The 9,475-nt window shown below is 40.1% G+C and overlaps 1 long non-coding RNA gene across 5 annotated transcripts; it reads right to left on the bottom strand.

The window, feature by feature from the left end:
• Positions 1-4,394: 4,394 nt before the first annotated feature.
• Positions 4,395-8,776, bottom strand: LOC136512561 (uncharacterized). Of its 5 annotated transcripts, none has more exons than XR_010773129.1 (4): positions 7,792-8,776; positions 6,864-6,933; positions 4,985-6,574; positions 4,395-4,616 (listed from the first exon to the last, which is right to left on the bottom strand). It is a non-coding gene; the product is annotated as an uncharacterized lncRNA (long non-coding RNA). The 5 variants fall into 5 exon arrangements; XR_010773130.1 differs by having other exon boundaries at positions 5,597-6,574; XR_010773132.1 differs by having other exon boundaries at positions 4,395-6,360; positions 6,472-6,574.
• Between the last annotated feature and the right edge of the window lie 699 nt (positions 8,777-9,475).

Raw genomic sequence — 9,475 nt, 5'->3', positions numbered from 1 at the left:
TAGCCCATTGACACTATCTGCTGATGTCATCCATAAAATAGTCGATTCTGACATCACATCTAAATCAGCTAATATCGATTCACATCTAATCAATTCCTGGATGACACAATCATGGAAGCTTCGAGTTCCCGCGTTCTTCTTCCCAAATTTTGGGTAAACACATGTCCCCCAATTTTGGGATAAAAATGATTTTATTCCAAAATTCCTATTCATCTATTCATCATGCTGCAACCGCTTATTCCAAAATAAACACATAACTCCTGATCTCTTGGGCCAAATTCTATATAATACCCCAACAGTATCATTTCTAGTTCGCTTGACCTGCTTACTTTCCCCTTTTTTCTCAAACAAACTTCAACAGCCAAAGCCGCCACCACCAAAGCCTTAATCCTAGCAAATCCTCTGCTCTACCAAGCTGTCGTTCAAGTAGCCTTCCTTAGATTCAGATCCATTTTAGCTACAATGGCAACCAGCAACCATGTTCCTGAGGTGTGCATTCAAACTTCTGCCTTTCAAGTGTTAACCGCTACTCTGTATTTTCCTTTTTCCTAAATTCATCCCGACTAGTTTCTAGAAAATGAAGAACGAAATTCTGATTCCATTAGCTGTTGTTCCTAATGCCTATTATCTTGGACCCGTGGGTGACCCTGATCTATCTGATTTCATCAATCAAGAAACCAACTGAATCCCCTTCAAATAATCTGTAGTAGATTTATCATCTTGGAACACCAAAACTCCTTTTAAAAACTAGCCCAAAATGCCTAAGGGGTGGAGGGATTGGTTTCGTAGGGTGTTAGAGAAAAAGGCTGGAGATTAGCAAATTTATGACTTGAATCAATACTGGACACTCTCACTATCTAGAATGGAGAGGAATGACTCACTTCTGATTTATGCATCTTACTTTTGGTCTAACACTTGGAATGCTTTTGGTTTTGGTCATGGCCCAATGACCATCACTTTGGCCAATATTTACATATTGACTGACCTTAGAATAACAGGATCAATGCAACCCTATGATTTCTTAAGTGTTGGGTCCAAAAAATTAGCCAAAATATCAGACTACACAGGATGGGCAAGCTATATTCTAAACCATATTGGGGATGGATCGACTGTTGATGAAATAGAGCATGTAGCTTTTTCTAAACATGTGGCTAGAAAAATTCATCTTTTATGGGTCATCTTACAGGCCAACTTATAATCATAAATACATGGCAGAACATCTAGCAACTGGCAATGAAATCCCCCTCAGAAAATATTTGCTAGGGTCTGCTTATCACCTTATGCACCAAGTATCTGTTCAATTATTGAAAAATGAACCAGTGCATACCATCAGTGGCCCTTAGTGGTTAATACAACTATGGCTGAATCTATACATGCATAAGATTGTAAGACCCAATCTCAAGAATCTGAGCTTCCCTTCTTCCAACTTTGCTAAAGATTATAAAGGAAAAGAAGAAAGAACTCGATAGTGTATGAATTATGGTGAAGCTGCATCAGCCATAACAATTGATGTTGATATAGGTCACCTTTTTAAGATATTTTTAGAGGGTTTGATGCAAACATCCTAACGTGGCTGCCTTATGATGATGATGAAGACAATGAACTAGTTCTGTAGGTCAAATTTTGGTTTGAATCAGGTTGCTCAGATGAAACAACTGCTATAATTTTCAGTTGTATCATCAAACCCTGTGTACTACCAATTGAATTCTGCCATGGTCGTGGTAAAATGGCTACTGGTTCTTTTCTCCTAGATATCCTCCCAACTTATGAATTCTAAAATCCTCCTTTTATGGCCCGTCAATTCAGCCTTAGTCAACTACCTCCTCGGGTATTCTTTAGGAAAACTCTGAAGCCAAGAGAAGGTATCAGTGAGATGATGGAAGCTTCTAGAGTTTTTCAACTAGGATCAAACCTTCCTTCTCTCTGCCTACATGAATGGACAAGAGCTACCTTCTCCTCAAATTTGTTTGATTCTTGGTGGCAAGAATGGCACTCTCACCTCTTTTGCAGTCCAATTCATCCTAACTGTTTAGCCCTGGATGGAGAATTTGCTTCTGATAGTCAGGTAACTTACCACTTTTCTTTCAAAAGGATTATCTAACAAGTTCTCCTATCAACTCATCTAACAAATTCTTTTGCAGGATACCGATTTTGATCCACCAAGTGTAGACAGGAAAGGGCAAACCATTGAATACTATCCACCATGTCCAGCCTCAAGAATGGGATCAACTACACCTACTCTAAAAAAGTTGATGAAAACCCTAGCTGCCCCAACAATACTCACATATCAGTCTTCAAAACACAAGGCAATCCAAGGTATAACTTAGAAAACCACCATTGGGAAGAGACTTCACAGAACAAAATCATCAATTGCTCAGGTAACTTAACTTATCTTCCCTCTTAAGATGATATCCAACTTCTAATTCAATTCCTTTCTTGTAGCCATCAACTATTGCATCTCAATCTGCCTTTGGTGTGGAATTGTTGTCCTAGGCATTTGAACCGGTGTCTACCAACCTCTCATCGGCTAATCCCCCTAAGGAGCCGATTACAATAATTGATGCTTCTGACAGACCTAAAATAGCAGAAGATGAGAACCTCTCTACTTCACCTCCTAATGCTACCAAGGTATCTCCTCAAGCCTTTTAATCTTATGTAATCCTCACTGTTCTCTGATCATTCTCCTTTATGAAACACCACCTGAGAAAACGTCTGCACAAGAGCAAAGGTCTAACAATACAACGGTTGAAGGTGATCCTATTGATGCTGATACCCAAACCGTTGGTTCTATAACTCAGCAAACAGTCGATGGTAAGAAGTTCATATGCTCATTCTTGTCCTTCTATAACAAACATAAACCAAAAAACTTCTTGATGCTTGTAGACATTAGCATCAAAAGTCCATAGCCAATTCAACAAAATGTTGAAAAAGATGTTGGCACATCATTGGTTGTTCCTTCTCCTCAGCCAGAGTCTTTTCCAGAAAAGGTACTGTGTTCCCCTCACCATTCATTTCATTATTAACCCATTTGCCATTTCTAATAAGATTCCTTTTGTTCACATGTAGGCACTTCACTCTCTAGGTCTGAGCTACTCCTTCAACTATGAAGAATACATAGACGAAAGTGAGATTAGTTCATCAGCCATTTCTTTCCAAGAGACTTTATTAGATGAGACCAAAAATCAGCTAAAAGACATGCTGCCAATGCTCGAGAGAAATATAGCCAATTTAGTCTAGGATGCAGACCCAATGAGAAGAATCTTCTTGGCCATCAAGGATAATCTGACCCCAAATCTTGCTAAGGCCTTGATACCTATATCTAATAGGACCAAGCTCCCAAGGTGAAAAAGGCTCAAAAATCTGATTGACCGTGAAGCTTTGATGACCAAAAAGAATTCTAACAAACATGAAGCCAAAGAATTAGCACAGCTGATAGACAATTTGAAGAATTCTTCTTCCAAAATTGAACCAGAACTAAATCTAGTTAGGCATACTAGAAAGTGTGAAAGCCACCATCGAACGTCATGAGTCCAACTTGACTAAGATCCCCAATGCTATCAAACAGAAGAAACAAGAAATGCTAACCAAGGTCAAACAAGACAAAGCCACACTACAAGGTTTTACCCCTGATGCAATGGCCTAAAAGCATTATAATATACCAAAAATAGTTGTGATAGACAAAATTACAATACTTTTTTTCGTTGGCAGACGTTGCCATAGTAACCGTGGCAAAAGGTTTATCCAACGACTCATTTTGGTGTTGCAATAGGTTTTCATCTATTGCAATACCAGAAATACATATTGCCACAAACCCAAAGTGTGGCAATAGGTGCACTAGCAATGATATTTGGTGTTGCAAGACCTTATTGCCACGCATCAATAGCATTGCAATAGATGGACCCTCTATTGCCACGTCATCTCGATGGTTGCTATAGGTGGAACCGTCTATTGACACGATCAATATTTGGTTGTTAGAGGTAGCCTCTCTATTGCAACGATCAATACTGTTTGCTATAGGTGGAACCGTCTATTGCCACGATAAATATTTAGTTGCTAGAGGTAGCCTCTCTATTGCAACACTAAACATTGTGGTTGCTATAGGTGCATCCGTTTATTGCCACGGTAAATGTTTAGTTGCTAGAGGTTGCCTTTCTATTGCCACGATCAATACTGGTTGCTATTGTTGGACTCTATTGCCATGCTTACTATTGTGTTGCTATAGTTTGGAGACTATCGCCACAACCCCTGTTTTGTTGATACGAGGTTTTTTGCCACTGTTTATTTGTTGCTATATCATATATTGCAATGCCAAATTATTATGCCAATAGTCCATATTGCAACGCTTTGTTTGGTAGCTTCAAGCAATAATTGCACGCCAAACAATATATGATGAATGAAGTATTTAGACATCCATTAAACCAAAATATGCTTTGTTCGTACATATTATTAATGAAACCATCTAATGTCAAACTTCGTCGATAACACACGCACAACTGAAACACATACGGTATCCAACACACACTAGCTAGTTTGATCACATCAAAATGTAATGAGCTATCTAGCACTGCACCAAGGTTGGCTTGACATTGACCATCCCATCAAACTTTAGGTTCCTCCTGAAAAGAATCATTAACATTAGTATATACATTATGTAACTAAAATTATAATATTTTAGAATCATAAACTAAAGACTAATAGATTTGCAAATTTGTAGATTCATTCAAAAGTAAAATTACTCATCAAAAGGCTATATGATCAATTTTTTCCTTACACCAATGGCAATGTATTTTGCTATCAGCTGTTGGGCTTAATGGAATGTATCCAACGTCAATAATAATTTGCAACAAGAATGTAGAGATGATCTAAATTAGTACAAATCAACTGCTTAAATTAATAATGGAATGACTCCAAGTTCGCCATGCGCTACAGCATATGGATCAGTGAAGCTTAAATGAAAGGAAATAAATTAGAAGCCACAACTAACCTACATCGTCTGCAGGTTCAAATGTTCGCTCTGATTGCTCACAGTAAGGGCAGTCCCAATGGTGCATTGATGATGGTTTCTATCCTCATTAAATAACTTGCCACGTAGGTAAAACGCTGACATGGCAACGTAATTAATGAAGAAAGAGAGCAAAAATCATAGAAATGGTTTCTTCATGAAGAAATCAGGTCTACTCTTGACCCAATGCACCAAGAAACCATGAAATCGCCATTAGGGAGAAACCACCAGTTTCTAGGGAGCTCGTGTCGCACTCCCATTGGAGAAAGAAGATAGAGTTGGGAGAGAGAAAGAGAAAATAATTATTACTCATAGAAACCATGGGTTGGAAAGCAATATTTTTTAGTGTGGTATCCTATGTTATAGAAACTACTAGTTTCTTTCATTGGGACTGCCCTAAACAAGCTAAAGTACACAGGAAGTGAAGTACTAAAGGAAACATGCAAAATAGTAACATTAAATAAAATATATAAACTATGGAATAGGTAAGCTACTAAGGTGGTTCCACAGTGAATTGTATTAGTACTCTTCACTTTATTATTGAAAGGTCTTCCTGAATAAAAACTGAAATCTTCCATAGAAAAGCAAGACTACCATAAATTTGCCTTTACATGACCCAGAGCAAGGAAGCCTTGCGCTATGTACATGAGATGCAGCTTCTTGCATACATGCTTGCTGTTCAGATGCCTGCTGCTTCCTACACACTGCTGCCTACATGCCTTCATATGCTGACAGCACAAACATGTGAAGGACATGCTCTTTATGCACACAAATTAGCACTGAAAATATGATCAAGTATCCATGTCAGCTCCGAGAATACAAGCTAAAAAAATTATGACTGATTACTATGGCAATAACAAATGGTCACTACTGCTGTATGCATCAGACAATAATTGCAATCAGGCAACGTAATTAGTAAAGGCTTAACAGTATGTCAGCAGACAGCAGGTTGTGCTGATGAAATTAGGACTGCTCATTCATGCACTGAAATTTGCATCAGATCAAAACAGTTCAACTATTTGGTCAATCAAATGGAGCAAATTATTATTAGACTGCAAGGTCATACGATTGCTGGCTAATAATGATGTCACTGTAGCGAGCTATAAATAAATTAGCTAAAGAAATGCTGACACCAATCTTTGTGACAAAATAAGCGTACCTACACTTATGTAATTTGCAGACTATGGTTAGAACAAGGCAGTCCACCATCAATCACCAATAGTAAAAATAATAAAGATATAAACACTATCAATCTTGTGGTCACAAACGTTATCTGCATGATAAAATCCTGAGCTGACTTCCCAAGGCCTTCAACCTGACACCATTAGTTGGTAACAGCAGTTCAGACTAGTGGGCCTCTGTTGATCCCAGTAAAGAACAGAAAGATGAGGCATTAAGCATATGAATGAAAAGAAATAATCAGAGCAGTAATCATTGGATAGTGTAAAAGTTGAGAGAGATTCCCAAACCTTAAAATTTCACAGACAAGACCCCAACAAATCAATGAGGAACAAAGGAGATATCAGATAAGCTCTGGACAGCTAGAAGGGAAACTGAGACTATGATTAATGCCTGCATAAACAAAAAAAAATCTATTACCAATGAAAATAAGATAAAAAAATAAGAACAACCCAACTACATAATAGCTTCAGCAAAACATCTTGCACATAATGACATTGTAACTGAAAATTCATAAAACTCATGGGGTTGTTTCATTTAAACTGCTAGTACTGCATCAATTTGTACTCACTTTTAAATTTTATAAGGGATCACAGGATCTCAGTTGAAACACATTGATAGCACGTTCCAAAATGACAAAAAGGGTACATGAGCAGAAATCATGAGAAAGGTGCAATCATACTTGCTTTCAAATTTGAAGCTCGCTTCCATTCATCATGCCTCTTAAGTCACAACTACTGAGTCTCAGTTATCTGTCAAGTCACAATACAAGCAAAGGTAAACTATAAACTTTCAGTACCTCATGCAATCTGTATTTCAGTCAAGTAAATCAGCCTTCAAGCAATCAAGCCTACAATCAGTACAGTAATATATTATTCATGACGAGACAAGAGGGAGAGAGAGAGATTATTTGCTTAGAGTTATGTTGTAGGGAGATATCAGATAGGCTGTTGATGCTACCGACCAATTCTATTGCAAAACTAAGCAATATACTAAGACGAGAACTCTAAAAATTCAACTTCATCCAATTCACTAACAAAGAAATTGCAGATCATGGCTAGACAGGACTTGGGACACAATTTGTGCCATGGTAAGTGGTAACACTTGGCATTAGATTATTAGGCTCGTCTAGGCATGTCTAGATTTGCAAAATCCTAGTACAGAGAAGCACATACTAGCAATTATCACAAGGAACTGCATGTCCATTAGTACAATCCTAAGCCCAAAGTACACTTCACTATATTGTACACCCATCTATGAATGGGAATACTGTTGTTCTTTGGAAACACATACTATAAAATTTTAACCAAGACATGATAGTCATGATTTATCCAAATGCAAATGTCTATTAAAATAAAAAGGTACAAATTGATTACATTTTCACTAACAATGCAGCCGTCATGGCTGTACATATCATAGGGGAATGTTCATAAATCTGCAAGTTTTAAAAGTTGAGTTGTGTCAGTCTATCTCGTTGGAATGTGACACATGCTCATTTTACCGAACACCTTCCAGACAGACAAAACACAGCCTCCTAGGTCCTAATGAACAGGCATGGACTCCCAACCGAAAGTCATGGGGAAGAGATATGGGGTCCGAGGGATTCTCACCAGCAGAGGAAGACACGGATTGACAACCGGATCGACTCCCAAACATGATGAAGCGGTGATTGGCACTCAACGTGGATGCCCCTACCTGATGATGAGCTAGTATTGGTGTGTGGCAAACCAGGCACACGGTGGCTCCGCGAAGCTCTTCGTGGTGGCGGCTTCCTCACGCGGGCTCGGGATACGGCTGGTATAAGGCAGAAATAGAAGGCCACCATGGCGTGGATCTGGTCCAGGGGGGAGGAAAGCCGACGGCCACCAGGTGGTGAAGGTCTTGATCTGCCGGTCAGGGTAGAGAGAAGATCAGAGGAAGGGGTGGGGCCAAGGGGGCGCCCATCGTTCGGAGAGGTTGGGTTCTTGGCGTTGCAGTCGAAGCACATCTGGCATCATGGGGGTGAGGGGACGCGGGCGGTGGTGGTGACCTTGACCTTGTTGCCGTCGTCATCGAAGTGGTACTCAATGACCTTCTTGAGGCCGTTCTCGTCGGGCCCGACGACGACACGGGGAGGGAGGAGGAAGTCGAGATCGCCGCCGTTATCCTCCTCGAGCTCCCCCACCGGATAGTCCTCCTCGACCCCATCGAGGAGTACCCGTCCCCGCTCGGCCGCCGCGCCATCCCGCGAGGGAACCCGAGGGGGGAGGCCGTCGCGACGACGGCCGGGCGCAGCAGCGACTGCTCCGGGAGGCTGGGCCGGCGGCGGCGGGGGCCGGAGGGAGGGGAGGGGGCAGGGCCGCTGTGCCTCCCCATCCATGGGAGAGGTCAACAGTGCAGAGGGATCTAGGGAGGGAGGCACGGTCGGAGGTGGAGGAGGGAGGCGCGGTCGGTTTGGCTGACGGAGGAGGAGTCATGTCCGCCGCGGCAGTCGGTGGAGGGAGGAGATGAGGGCGCGGCGGTCGGTGGACGAGGAGGAGATGGGGGCGTGGCGGCGACTGAGATGCGGTCTGTGGTGGATGAGATCGCGGAGATGTGGATGAGATTTGGGACGCAGGTGCGGGATGAGATTGTAAAGATACCCTTAAAAAAATATAGGGATTTAAGGACGAGGATGAGCAGTAGCATCAATTAACTGTACGAAAATTTTGGGCTGGCGTTGTTGAATTCAGCCTAGCGTCTGAAAAGCTTATGTCAAGCAATTTTTTTTTAAAATAAGAAATTAAGGTACCTTTGTGAAGCAACTTGTACATAAACTATATTAAATATGATGAATACATTTTTCAAATGTAATAGGCAATATATAAGTTGTCATGTAGGAGTTTGAATAATTTCTAAGTAGATTTGGTATTTTCTATCATTTAATTGACTTTCTATGTCTTTATTGAAAGTAATCCTAAGTTGAACTACGTGTCCCTCCAATAAGATTCAAAAAATTGCACAAAAATATTTTTTAGGTTCATATGTTCCATTAGAGACCATGTATTGGAGATGGTGAAAATTTATGTTGTCTTCTAGAGATAATTCAAAATTTTATCTCCAAATTAGCACATAATAATTACAATAATACCTAAATTTGATCCAAAAATTCTACAAATTGATGTGGCAACATATTTTTGGTTCATAACTAAGCTTGTAAAAAATTAAGTATTTTGATAAAGTTGGAGCATACATTGTTCACAAATGGAGACATCTCTCACGTAGTTCGTAGTAACTCAAGTCAAATTTTTAGATTTAAGTAGCACTTTACATGTT

This window comes from Miscanthus floridulus, chromosome 16, assembly GCF_019320115.1.
Source record: "Miscanthus floridulus cultivar M001 chromosome 16, ASM1932011v1, whole genome shotgun sequence".
In the NCBI taxonomy this organism is placed as follows: Eukaryota; Viridiplantae; Streptophyta; class Magnoliopsida; order Poales; family Poaceae; genus Miscanthus; species Miscanthus floridulus.
Note: the sequence above shows the minus strand (reverse complement) of the source record. Positions and strands in the feature narration are given on the sequence as shown.